At 45.3% G+C, this 14,203-nt stretch overlaps 1 protein-coding gene and 1 long non-coding RNA gene across 4 annotated transcripts in view; both read left to right on the top strand.

The window, feature by feature from the left end:
• LOC121062972 (guanine nucleotide-binding protein G(q) subunit alpha-like) overlaps nucleotides 1-14,203 on the top strand; it is a 126,909-nt gene that overhangs the window by 37,053 nt on the left and 75,653 nt on the right. The gene's annotated exons all lie outside the window — the stretch shown is intronic.
• LOC121062975 lies at nucleotides 5,084-13,953 on the top strand. The gene is made up of 3 exons (XR_005815768.1): nucleotides 5,084-5,186; nucleotides 8,084-8,087; nucleotides 13,943-13,953. It is a non-coding gene; the product is annotated as an uncharacterized LOC121062975 (long non-coding RNA).

Here is a 14,203-nt window from a genome sequence, read left to right as displayed (position 1 = left end):
GCACAGGGTGTGTACCCACTATATCTTCTTTCTTGAACAGATAGACGCTTGCTCCTGATAGCTGAGATACTGGTTCATACGGGTGGGGAGGAAGATATATTCTCTTTAAGTTGGTGGGCCTCTTGGGAAAGTTTCTCCAAAGTATTCTCTTTGAGTTGGTGGACCTCTTAAGAAAGCTTCTCCACAGCCAAGACGCAGGCCTGTAGGGAAGAGGAGAGACTTTGTTCGTACTGCCAGAGTTATCTAGTCGATTCATCTATGGTGGGTTCCTCTCAGTTTTTCCAGGTCATTACTGCCAATGAGCTGGCATATGATGATGGTGCACTCCGTACAAACTTCCGCCACATGAGTCGTGTACGCTTGACTTCATCTAGATATCTGTTTGTTGTCTACATCATCATAAATTACCTCCAGCATGGCTAATTCCCTCAGGTACTGAATTCCCTTCTCCATGGTGGTCCATTTGCCTGGTTGACATACAAGATCTTCCTTGAAGGGATACCTTTCCTTCATGCCTGACAAGAGATACCTCCAGAGGGTGAAGATTTGTTCTCCTTTTCCAATTGCTTTGTCAATGCCCCCTTCCCTAGCGAGGGATCCTGGCTGCCTGGTTTCCCTGCCCTCTAATTCCAGGCTATTGACACCGCTATCCCAGCACCAGAGCAGCCAGGTGACAAGGTGCTCACCTAGATGACAACTGAAATCTTTTTGCATATCTCGTAGCTCATGCTAGGATAGGCCTCGGGTAGTTATTGATGCTTTTATGATATCTTACTCTTTGTCTTCCTGTTCCTCTGATGGCCCAGCCACTTCAGAGTAGTCTGCCTCGTCTTATTCTTCCTCCCCTGTCTGAGTAGGAGTTCCTCTACTTCAGGAGACATAACAATAAGAACATGCTGGTTTGAACATCCCAAGGATATTCAAAGATTTGAAGAGCTATTGTAACTAGCCGGGAGGAGAAGGGAGAGGTGAAGGAGAAAGGGAGGATGAACAAGCGGGGAAAAGTATTCCCCCCGTCCCCTCCATAGATTGGCTCCCTGAGGAGAAAAGGTAAAAGGTGTAATTATTAATACTTTCTGAGATATGGTTTCCAAAGTATAGAAGTGATGGCAATACTGAGTTCAAATACCAAATTAGTCTCATGACCAGTAATTTTATCATATCATAAGCCAGTGTGACATGGTACAGCAAAATAACCTTAAACCAGCCCCCAGAAAGGATAAGCAGCATGACAGGGAACACATACAGTAAGTCATGTGCTATGTAACTAAATTCAGAAAACAGGCATAGCAGACCTGAGATCAAAAAAATCAACATTGTGATTAGCAACAATTTTGTTTTAACACGCCCTGGTCAGATCTGTTATTATCCCAACCCTTCGGGTCCCACCTTGGTTATCAAAAGGACTAAGGAGTGTTCTGATTTAACCCAGCAGGGAGCTAAGCACCACACAGCCATTCGCTCACACTTCCCCCTGCAAAGTGGGATGGAGGAGAGAATCAAAAAAAAAAAAAAGGAAAAGCTTGTGGGTTGAGATAAAGGCATTTCAACAGGAAAGAAAAGAAAGAGAAATAATAATAATGATAATAGTAATAATAATATGTACAAGACAAGTGTTGCAGAATGCAATTGCTCACCATCTGCTGACTGATGCCCAGCCTGTCCCTGAGCAGTGGTCTTCCCCACCCTGGCCCGCCACCACATATTACTTGTTCAGCATGACGTCAGATGGTATGGAATACCCCTTTGGCCAGTCTCGGTCAGCTGTCCTGGTTCTGTCCCCTCCAAGCTTCTTGTGCACCCCCAGCCTCCTCACTGGCAGGGTGATATGAAAGGTTGAAAAGTCCTTGGCTTAGTGTAAGCACTGCTCTGCAACAATTAAAACATCAGTGTGTTATCAACATTCTTCTCATCCTAAATCCCAGAGTACCATACCAGGATGAAAATTAACTCTACCCTAGCCAAAAACAGGACACATCTTCTGCCCTTAGAGAAGCATATTGGATTTACGTGGCAATGTTTTGGTAGCTGGGGGCTTCAGGGGTGGCCTCTGTGAGAAGAGTCCAGAAGATGCCCCATGTTAGATAAGTGCCAGTTCCAGCCAGCTCCAAAAGGGACCCGCTGCTGGATAGAGCTGAGCCAACAAGCGATGTTTGCACCTCTGTGAGAGCATATTTGAGAAAGGAAAAAAACTGCTGCACAACAGCAGCTGAGAAAGCGAGGAGTGAGAAACAACCCTGCAGATACTAAGGGCCCAGAAACTTGGCCAACTCAGTTAGGGAGCAATGGTATCACCTATCACCTGAGAGGCCACAGCCCCTCAGAGCTTAGCACCCCCCACATGCAATACAGCCTCCCAGACAGAGTTCCAGGGGGGAATACGCTGCCACCTAAGTGTCAGGCCACAGGGTGTGCCCTACTCTTACCCCATTTCAGGACAGCAGGAATAAGCACACCTGTGGGAGGTGTGCACAGGTGGAGGCACTCCTCCACCTAGTGACAGAGCTCCAGGAAGAGGTAAATAGGCTAAGGAGTACAAGGGAGCTTGAGGCAGAATTTAGAGTATGGGAGCTGTTCTCTGCCTTTTCTGAGACAGGCCCAGCAAGCAGAAGGGATACTCAGTAGAGGGGTTTCCCTAACTTCTCTTCACCTGGCTGAAAGCACTGACTGTAGTGGGTTTTATGTGGCAAGGTTTTAGAACCAGGGAGCTATAAGGATGGATTCTACGAGAAGAATCCAGAAGCTGCCCCATGTTAGATAAGGGCCCTGCTTTTGGCTAGAGCCAAGCCAATGAGTGATGTTGTTCGCGCCTCTGTGAGAGCATATTTAAGACAAGGAAAAAAAACTGCTGGGGAACAGCAGCTGGGAGAGAGAGAGAGGAGTGAGAAACAGCCTTGCAGACACCAAGGTCAGTGAAGAAGGAGAGGGAGGAGGTGCTCTAGGAACCAGAGCTGAAGTTCCCCTGTGGTAAGGACCATGGTGAAGCAGGCTGTCCCCCTACAGCCCACGGTGTACCACAGTGGAGCAGGGTTCCATGAAGGAGCCCACAGTGGAGCAGGTGGACCTGCACCAACAGAGGCTGCCTCCTGTGGAGGACCCCCACCAGAGCAGATTCTGGGCTGGACTTGTAGCCTGCGGAAGAGGAGTCCATGCAGGAGCAGGTGACCTGGAAGGAGCTGCTGCCCGTGGGGGACCCAGGCTGGAGCAATGTATTCATGGGGGATGGACCCCATGGTACGGACCCATATTTGGAGCAGTTCTTGAAGAGCTGCTGCCTGTGGGAAGCCCATGCAGGATCAGTTTGGGAAGGATGGCAGCCTGTGGGAGGGACCCCGTGTTGGAGCAGGGGAAGAGACTGACTGTGAAGGAACGACGGAGACGAAGTGCTATAGATTGACCACAACCCCCGTTTCCCTGTTCCCCTGCCCCACTCAGGGGGGGAGGGATGGGGGGGGAGGAGGTGGAAGAGGGTAGATGGGGGAAGGTGGTTTTGTGTTGTTTCTTTTGTTTCTCACTTCGCTAGCCTGTTAGTAATAGGCTATAATAGGCTATTGTACTATCTTCCTACTCTGAGTCTGTTTTGCCCATCATGATAATTGAGTGATCTCCCCATCCTTATCTCAACCCTTGAGCCCTTTTCATTATATTTTTCTGCCCTTTGCATTGTATTTTCTCCCCCTTCCCCTTTGAGGAGGGGGACTGAGAGAGCGGTTGTGGTGGAATTTGGCTGTCCACCCAAATAAAACCAACGCAGTGGCCTAGAGGATAAGGGGCAATGGCAACAAGTCCCTGCATGGTGTGGCAGGCATGCCCACACAAGGACTTCCCCACCTTCCCAGGTGCCTATGCACAATAGGTATGAAGCTTTGCAGGTGTGTCTGAACAGTACTGAGGAACATGGTACATCTGGCTTGGAGGTGACACTGAGGTCACGTCGACCTGCACCCTGCATTTTAATGCTTCTACCAAATAAAAAAGATGGGTCATTGTTGTGGGAGACTCCCTTCTGAAGGGAACGGAAGGCCCAGTATGTAGACTGGACCCACTTCATAGGGAGGTCTGCTGCCCCCCTGGGGCATGGGTTAGGAATGTGAAAAGAAAGCTTTCTGCCCTGGTTCAGCCCTCAGATTATTACCCATTATTGATTTTTCAGGTAGGCAGTGGTGAAGATGAAGTCCGAGGGCAATCAAAAGAGACTTCAGGGCCTTGGGACAAATACTTAAGGGATCAAGAGCACAGGTGGTGTTTTCCTGTATCCCTGCAGTTAGAGGGAATGATGAGGTGAGGAACAGAAGGAGTCATCAAATCAATAAATGGCTTCGAGCCTGGTGTCACCGGCAGAAATTTGGGTTCTTTGATCAAGAGTAACTTTACAAGATGCCAGGCTTGCTGGCAATGGACAGGGTTCACCTATCTCTAAGGGGAGAAAAGATCTTTGATCAGGAGTTAGCAGGGCTCATTGATGGGCTTTGAACTAGATTTGAAGGGGGAAAGGGACAAAACCAGGCTTGACAGAGACAAGCCTGGGGGCAGTATAACAATGGCTATTGTTATATAAGCTCATGGATGTAGTCTACCTAGACTTCAGTAAGGTTTATGACACCATTTCCCACAGCATTCTCCTGAAGAAGCCAGCTGCTCAAGGCTTGCATGGGTGTACGCTTCGTTGGATTAAAAACTGGCTGGGTGGCTGGGCCCAAAGAGTTGTGGTGAATGGAGTTAAATCCAATTGGAGGCCGGTCACTAGTGGAGTCCCCCAGGGCTCAGTACTGGGGCCAGTCCTCTTCAATATCTTTATTGATGATCTGGATGAGGGGATCGAGTGCACCCTCAGTAAGTTTGCAGATGACACCAAGTTGGGTGGGAGTGACCATCTGCTGGAGGGTAGGAAGGCTCTGCAGGAGGATCTGGATAGGCTGGACTAATGGGCTGAGGCCAACTGTATAAGGTTCAACAAGGCTAAGTGCCGGGTCCTGCACTTGGGGCACAACAACCCCATGCAACGCTACAGGCTGCGGTAAGAGTGGCTGGAAAGCTGCCTGGTGGAAAGGGACCTGGGGATATTTGTCAATAGCTGGCTAAATATGAGCCAGCAGTGTGCTCAGGTGGCCAAGAAAACCAACAGCATGCTGGTTAGTATCAGAAATGATGTGACCAACAGGACTAGGGAAGTGATTGTCCCTCTGGTGAGGCTGCACCTTGAATACTGTGTTCATTTTTGGGCCCGTCACTACAAGAAGGACATCGAGGTGCTGTAGTGTGCCCAAAGAAGGGCAAGGAAACTGGTGAAGGGTCTAGAGAACAAGTCTTATTGAACAGTCTTATTATAGAAAATAAGTCTGGAGCAGGTGATCTGGCAGGAGCTGCCACCTGTGTGGAACCCATGTTGGAGCAGTTGGCTCCTGACAGATGGACCCTGTGGTACAGACCCATATTGGAGCAGTTCTTGAAGATCTGCTGCCCGTGGGAAGCCCACCCAAGATCAGTTTGAGAAGGCCTGTATCCCATGGGAGGGACCCCACATGGGAGCATGGGAAGAGAGTGACTGTGAAGCAGTGGCAAAGGCGAAGCTTTATGGACTGGTTGCAGCCCCCATCCCCTGTTCCCTTCCACTGCTTGGGGGAGGACATAGGAAAGGGTGGATGAGGGTGAAGATATTTTTAACTTTTTTTTTAGTTTCTCACTGCTCTAGCATGTTAGTAATAGGCAATAAATTACATTAAACTCGCTATGCTTATCCTGTTTTGCCTGTGACAATAATTGGTGAGTGATCCTGTCCTTATCTCAGTCCCTGAGCCCTTTTCATCGTATTTTCTCCCCCTTTCCCTTTGAGGAGGGGGAATGAAAGAATGGTTGTGGTGGAGTTCAGCTGCCCGGCTGAATAAAAACACCACATAAAGCCATGTTGGCTGTCACCAATCACCTCTGTGTGCCTTAGCATTAGTTCCCAGGAGGATCTGCTTCATGATTTTGCCAGGCACAGAGGTGAGACTGACTGTCCTGTAGTTCCCAGGGTCTTCCTTTTTTTCGCATTTTAAAAATGGGGTTATGTTTCCCCTCTTCCAGTCAGTGGGAAATTCACCAGATTCCCATGACTGCCCTAATATTAGGGATAGTACCTTAGCAGCTTCATCTGCCAGTTCCCTCAGGACCCTCAGATGCATCTCATCAGGTCCCATGGACTTGTGCACCTTTAGGTTCCTTAGATGGTCTCAAAGATGATCTACAGTGGGCGTTTCTTCATTCTCCCACTCTCTGCCTTTGCCTTCTGTGACTTGGGTGGTGTGGCTAGAACACTTGCTGGTGTGTTATCAACACTGTTTTAGTCACAAATGCAAAGCATAGAACCATATGAGCTTCTATGAAGAAAATTAACTCCATCTCAGCCAAAACCAGCAAAGTGTATTTAAATCAATCATTTAAATATATATATGTGTATATATATATATAATCATCAAAATAATAATATGAAGGAAAGTGTAGCAAAGCACAAAGTGGCAGATCCATGTGCCTATCATTTACAGCTTTCCAGCCTTTTAAAAATTTGTCACCTTCTAATAACATTTCCAAGTAGGATTTGCAGTTATTCAGATTAAGGAAGGGATCTTATACTGTACAAGTCTCCTACTACTTCCTATGTACTCCAGAGGTTGGTTGAGGGTGGTAAATGTAGAATACCTGAATGTAGAGACTGACAGTTGCTAACTGTGGCATAGGCCCTCACTTCACTAATCACCAACGTACATTAGAGTGACTGTGAGGCTACTGTGCTTTTGCTAAAGATTCAGTAACTCCAAGAACAGTGTAAGATGGGAGCAAAACTAACATAAAACTTCTAATTAATTCCTTCCCCTCAGCTATGCTCTCCTTAATCCGATTAATAATGTCCTGACCTATCTATAGACAGGCAAAACACTAGAGGGTGGAAAGGCCTTGCAGAAACATCTGGACAGATTGGAGAGCTGGGCGATCACCAACCGCATGAAGTTTAACAAGAGCAAGTGCCAGGTCCTGCACCTGGGAAGGGGCAACCCTGGCTATACGTACAGACTGGGCAATGAGATGCTGGAGAGCAGCCCCGCAGAGAGGGATCTGGGGGTTTTGGCTGATAGCAAGCTGAATATGAGCCAGAAGCGTGTCCTGGCAGCCAGGAGGGCCAACCGTATCCTGGGGCGCATCAAGCACGGCACTGCTAGTCGGTCGAGGGAAGTGATTGTACTTTACACAAAGCACAAATAATAAGTTTTTAAGTTAACATTCTGAATGTTTGCAAATTTAAAGTTAAGATCTGCTTGTTGGGAATTTCACAGAATATATCACACAGCATCTTTTTCTTTGGCCCAATTCAGTGACCTCATCCTCTGTGATTAGGAGAGCTTATCTAAGCAAACATATGAATAATTTATAAAGAGAAATCGAAATTTAGAATAGTTGCACAGCCGTATGAATGCTGTATGTTTGCCTAGCTACTTAGCCCTCCACAAAATGCAATGCATTTACCTGCATGCAGTGCTTCTCAGCCTTTCAACCTGGAAGCCTCTAAAATCTTTTGCCTTTAACATGGACTTCGTTTTGAAACCTTCAGCCCCATCTCCCACGTGTAGAAAACAAACTTCTAAAACAAGTCTTCCTTACACACGCATTCACAGAAAGTCAAGCACAATGTTAGATACAGAGCACCAAATACACAGACCATCTCTGCAAGGTACTGACTGGCCACCAGGATGTAATCTACCAGAGGGGAAAGAACATGACTTTTCTCAAGTTTATAAAATTACAGACTTAGGCAATACAGAACTACTGCGTACTAAAAATAGGTTTTGTCTACCCTTAGATCTCAGTTTTTCCCTTTCTCTGAAACCTACACAATGGAGTCATGTTTTTATATATGAAGTGAAATAAAGTAGCATATCACACATTCTGTAATATTTTTCAGTTTTTCCCACAAAGATATACTCCACATATTTAGTACAAAAGTCTGAGAAACCATAAAGCACAGAATAGAATCATAGAAACTTAGAATGGCTCAGTGTCCTGGGTCTGGCTGGGATGGAGTTAACTTTCCCTGCAGCAGCCCATAGAGTGCTGTGCTCTGCACTTGTAGCTGGAACAGCACTGGCATTACACCAGTGTTTTGTCTATTGCTGCGCAATACTGGCACCACATCAGGACTCCCTCCAACCCCCCAAGAGCCAGCAGGCTGGGGGTGGGCAAGCGATGGGGAGGGGACATCACTAGGGCAACTGACCTAAACTGACCAAAGGGATATTCCATGCCATATGATGTCACACTCAGAAATAAAAGGTGGGAAAGGGGAAAGAGAGGGGGGGCTCTCGTGGAAGCGTCTGTCCTTCCGAACAACCGCTATGTGTACTGAGGCCCTGCTTCCCAGAATGTGGCCGAACATCGCTCATTGATGGGAAGTAGAGAGCAAATGCTTTTCTCTCTCTGTGCTTCCACGTGGCCTTTGTTGTGTTTTTTTTCTTCCCTCTTCCTTTTCCCTTTAATTAAATAATCCTTATCTCAAACCTTGACCCCTTTGTGTCATATTTTCTCCCTTCCCCTTTGAGGAGGGGGAGCAAGAGAGTGGCCGTGGTGGAACTCGGCTGCCCACCTGAGTAAAAAAACCACGCTCGGGTAGGAAGGGACCTTAAAGATCATCTAGTTCCAACCCCCCTGCTCTGGGCAGGGATGCCACCCACTAGATCAGGGTGCCCAGGGCCTCGACCAGCCTGGTATTGAACACCTCCAGGGATGGGGCATCCACAACCTCTCTGGGCAAGCTCTTCCAGTGCCTCACCAACCTGAGTGAAGAATTTCCTCCTCACCTCTATTCTAAATCTCCCCTCTTTTAGTTTAAAGCCATTTCCCTTTGTCCTGCCATTGTCTGCCTGAGCAAAAAGTTGTTCTCCGTCTTTTTTATAATCCCCCTTTCAGTACTGAAAAGCCACAAGAAGGTCAACCCAGAGCTTTCTCTTCTGTAGGCTGAACATCCCCAGCTCTCTCAGCCTTTCTTCATAGGAGAGGTGCTCCAGCCACGTGGTCATCTTCATGGCCCTCCTCTGGACCTTCTCTAGCAGATGCACATCCTTCTTATGCTGGAAGCCCCAAACCTGGATGCAGTACTCCAAGTAGGGACTCATGAGGGCAGAGTAGATGAGGACAATCACCTCCCTCAACCTGCTGGCCACTCCTGTTGTCATCAGGCCCCATAGACTTGTACTAGTTTAGTTTCATCACGTGGTCCCGAACTTGCTCTTTGCTTAGAGTGGGTGGGACTTCGCTCCCCCAGCCACAGAATCCCTTCATTTTATTCTTTGCATCCCTTGCCAAGCTCAGTTCCATCCATACCTTGTCGTTCCTTATCCCCTCCCTGCACATCCAGACTGCATCCATGTACTCTTCCCAGATCACATGTCCCTGCTTCCACTGCCTGTGCATTTCCCTCTTGCATCTCAGTTTGACCAGCAGGTCATTGCTCATCCATCCTGCTTGTCTGCTCTCCTTGACCACTTTCATACACAGGGGGATGGAGAGTTCTTGCGCTCTGAGGAAAACATCCTTAAAGCGCTCCAGCTCTGCTCAGCTCCTTTGTCCCTAAGGACAGTGTTCCAGGGGATCTTGTACACTAGGTCTTTAAACATCTGGAAGTTCGCTCTTCGGAAGTTCAGGGTCCTGACTTCGCTCTTTGCCAAGCCCATATGCCTCAAGATCACAAACTCAACCAGGGCTTGGTCACTGCAGCCCAGACTGCCTCCAGTCTTGACCTCTTTAATGAGCTCTTCCGCATTGGTGAGCACCAGGTCCAGTAACACTTCTTCTCTGGTTGGTTTGTCTAATAGCTGGACCAGGAAGTTATCCTCAAGATAACTCCAAGAGTCTCCTGGATTGCTTACAGCCTGCTGTGTAGCTTTTCCAGCAGACATCTGGGCGGCTGAAGTCCCCCGTCAGGATGAGAGCATGCAAGCGTCACGCTTCTTGTAGTTGAAGCAAAGGCCTCATCCACAGGCCCCCCCTTGATCAGGCGGCCTGTAGTAGACCCCAACCACAAGGTGTCCTTTATCGGTCCAGTATTTTGGATTTCAGTAAAGCTTTCAACACAGTTTCCCATAGATTCCTACTGGACAAAATGTCCAGCATACAGCTAGACAAAAACATCATACAATGGGTGAACAATTGGCTGACGGGCAGGGCTCAAAGGGTTATGGTAAATGGGGCTACATCAGGCTGGCGGCCAGTCACCAGTGGGGTCCCCCAGGGCTCCATTTTAGGGCCACTTCTTTTCAATGTTTTCATAAACGATTTGGATGTAGGACTAGAAGATGTTTTGAGTAAATTTGCTGATGATACTAAGCTGGGAGGAGTTGTTGACTCTGTTGAGGTAGGAAAGGCCTTGCAGAAACATCTGGACAGATTGGAGAGCTGGGCGATCACCAACCGCATGAAGTTTAACAAGAGCAAGTGCCAGGTCCTGCACCTGGGAAGGGGCAACCCAGGCTATACGTACAGACTGGGCGATGAGATGCTGGAGAGCAGCCCCGCAGAGAGGGATCTGGGGGTTTTGGCTGATAGCAAGCTGAATATGAGCCAGAAGCGTGTCCTGGTAGCCAGGAGGGCCAACCGTATCCTGGGGCGCATCAAGCACGGCACTGCTAGTCGGTCGAGGGAAGTGATTGTCCCGCTCTACTCTGCGCTGGTGCGGCCTCACCTCGAGTACTGTGTGCAGTTTTGGGCACCACAGTACAAAAAGGATGTGAAACTATTGGAGAGTGTCCAGAGAAGGGCTACAAAGATGGTGAAGGGCCTAGAGTGGAAGACGTATGAGGAGCGGCTGAGGTCACTTGGCCTGTTCAGCCTGGAAAAGAGGAGGCTGAGGGAAGACCTCATCACAGTCTACAGCTTCCTCACGACAGGGAGTGGAGGGGCAGGCACCGATCTCTTCTCTTTAGTGACCAGTGATAGGACCCGAGGGAATGGAGTCAAGCTGCGACAGGGGAGGTTCAGGCTGGATATCAGGAAGAGGTTCTTCACCAGGAGGGTTGTCGCACACTGGAACAGGCTCCCCAGGGACATAGTCACGGCACCAAGCCTGTCGGAGTTTGAGAAGCATTTGGAGTATGCTCTTAGTCATACGGTCTGAATTTTTGGGTAGACCTGCGTGGTGCCAGGAGTTGGACTTGATGATCCTTGTGGGTCCCTTCCACCTCAGAGTATTCTATGATTCTATGAAAAGTGTTCCTAGTTTAATATTTGTTCTGTGGGGAGTTTGGTTTCATGTAATCCAAGTACTACAATGATCCAGTGAAGATAAAATGTTGTTCACCTTTAATCCAATTTGTCATTCATTTTCATTTAGAAAAACTTCAGGACTAAAATAATTATTTGGTAGGTTCAAAAAGGAATTACAATCATTTTCCTATTGAGAAGGATTTTAAAGCTCACTGAAGAAAATAAAAATCTTAATTATAACATCAGTTACTACTGGATCAGGTCAATAATGTTTTGCAGGCTTTTTCAATATAATACTCTCTTGTTCCTTAAGGTGAATTAATGTTATCTTCTCTTTTGACTTTCAGGTTACCTTCCTATCCATCTAGTTCAATCTTAATACCAGCATTTATATTAAAACTGTAATTCCAATTCACAGTGTTTTTGTATATGAGTGGTAGCTGCATGCTGATTTCTTAAGTAGTCTTTCTTTGATAGTACTTATGAACCAAGTAAATAGACCCTATTAATATCCTTTTTTTTTTGTTCTTGATAGTAGAATGTAACAAGCAGCCTTTCTTGTCTGCATCAGTACTTTCCCTGAATTAACTTGATAAATTTGTCTGCCAGATTTTCTGGGAAATTACTCTGGGCATTTCTGAAAGAATTATTATGGGAGTAAATTCAGAACATCTGTGGCTAAGTAGAACTTTTGACTCTAAGAGTTTTGATAAGAATATGCCAGTATTTCACTGTTAACTTGTTCCAAGATCTTCAGCTCCTTGTTGCATCCTGGAGAATCTCCGGAGTATATTGCACTGAAGGATTAAGCAATTTAGTATATAATTCCTTCTATACTAATGAGAATACTTTTTTTTTTTCTCAGTAGACTATGTTGTCCCTTTTCTATTCTTTTTGCTCAGTTCCCAAAAGCTTCCAGATGTAATTGAAATTAATTCCAAAAAGCTCAGTTTTGCTTTCCTTCACATATTTAACACTGTAAATATGGGCTTGCTAGAAATATAATACAAACGAACAAAACAAATCTCCAAAACCCTGTTTTTATGACTAATGGTCCATTTATATGGACAGTGTCCAGTTTTGGCTAACATCTTGGGAGTATACCCCATTTATGCTTTAGCAGATAAATATACCTTCCCAAATGATTGTTAAATAACCTACCTTGGCCTTTCCCTATAAATACTGATTAGTAAAACAGTCAATTACTAAACAGAATTAATCACTTTAAAACACGTTAATTTGATTAAGTCAGAGTATGGATCAATTTTATACACACCAGGCAACAAAGGAAGAAACTTTCAAGCTCTTGTATAAATAAGACTCAATTTATTGCAAATAAGAAAGATGTGCTTTTATTTGTTTTTATTCCTCCTTCCTCATGATGGAAGTTGGCACCATGTTTCAAGAGAGTGGTAGTGGCCTGAAGCCTTGAAAAACAAGTCAGCAGTGCTTTGCTTTCCTTCTTTAAATGAGCTCTGCTTGGCATCTGTTATATGTTTCTAGCAATTAGAAGATTGTGCCTAATTTATAAAGAAAGACACTTTTTATGTCAAATGGCATAAAACTTTCATCTCCCTCAAGGCCCATTTCAAATAGCTACTCATCACTATGCTATAATATGTCTGTGGTTACTCTGGAGAAAATAATGTTGAGTTGTATCTTTAACATGAGTAAATTCATTCTTCTGTGACCCTGTTCAAGACAACAGCTTTTCATTTGAGATTAAATTTTACCATTTAGTCCTTCCAGTTCTTTACTCCATACAAATGCTCACATAAAGGGCTTAGGGAAAGCACCAGAAATAAGTAGGTGATAAACTACTATGTAGCTTTAAATGCCTAGGATAAATCTGAAGCTAATTTTCAGAGTTCATTTCAAAAAAAAAAAAGAAGTAATTGTTTAGAAAGGCAATAATCTTGGTTAGAAAATACACAAATGCAGCTATTTAAGCTTGATGCATTTTTTTTTTTCCAAAGGAAAATTCCTACTGGAATCATTCATTATTTTCAATCATTTCAATATTTCACAATCCTTTGATATTTCTATATCAGTTTGAAATTATTGCTGTCTCTGTTATGAGTTAATCAGCAGAGGGCAATCTCTTCCTTTAAAAATACAAGAAAGTATGGCTTAAAATTACAGAGAATAAATGCTTTTCTTTGCAGTGCTTTTGACTTATCTCACAGTTTTGAATTTCATAGATATTTATAAGTACAATGTTATTTTTAATGTAATACTTCTAAACTGAAACAGAAATATGCTTTTTTTAGAAATATAGCTTTTTTTTTTTTTTTTTTTAAGAGCTGGGCAGCTGAGCTCTGCCAGAACCGCACTTTCTCTCCTCAAACGGAAAGGGGGAGAAAATACAGTGAAAAGGGCTCAAGGGTTGAGATAAGGACAGGGAGATCACTCAACAATTATCGTCACAGGCAAAATAGGATCAGCATAGGGAGATAAATGTAATTTATTACCTATTACTAACAAGCTAGAGCAGTGAGAAACTAAAAACTAACTAAAAACACTTTCCCCCCCATCCACCTTCTTCTACATCCTCCCTCTGAGCAGTGCAGGGGAATGAGGGCTGCGATCAGTCTGTAACACTTCGTCTCTACCGCTCCTTCATGGTCAAGCTCTTCCTTTGTTCCCACGTGGGGTCCCTCCCATGGGATACAGTCCTTCCTGAACTGATCCTGCGTGGGCTTTCCACAGGTAGCAGCTCTTGTGTAAGATGCATTCAGGCTTTGTACAGGAATGAGGCTCAGGAGGACTTCTGTGCATGTGCAGTTCTTAGGTGAGAATTCACATAGACTCCTTTTTTTAAAATGCACTCACTATTGTATTGCAATGGTTGACTGAACAAATAGATTCTTGAGTTTTTGTCATGTACAGCCTCTTTTTCACTTGAAAAGGGACTGAAAATTTGAGTATGTTCATGTTTGCATAAAAGTCTCTTTAATAACCCCAACTATATTAC

The sequence above is a fragment of the Cygnus olor genome (assembly GCF_009769625.2).
Source record: "Cygnus olor isolate bCygOlo1 chromosome W unlocalized genomic scaffold, bCygOlo1.pri.v2 SUPER_W5, whole genome shotgun sequence".
Classification (NCBI taxonomy): Eukaryota; Metazoa; Chordata; class Aves; order Anseriformes; family Anatidae; genus Cygnus; species Cygnus olor.
Note: the sequence above shows the minus strand (reverse complement) of the source record. Positions and strands in the feature narration are given on the sequence as shown.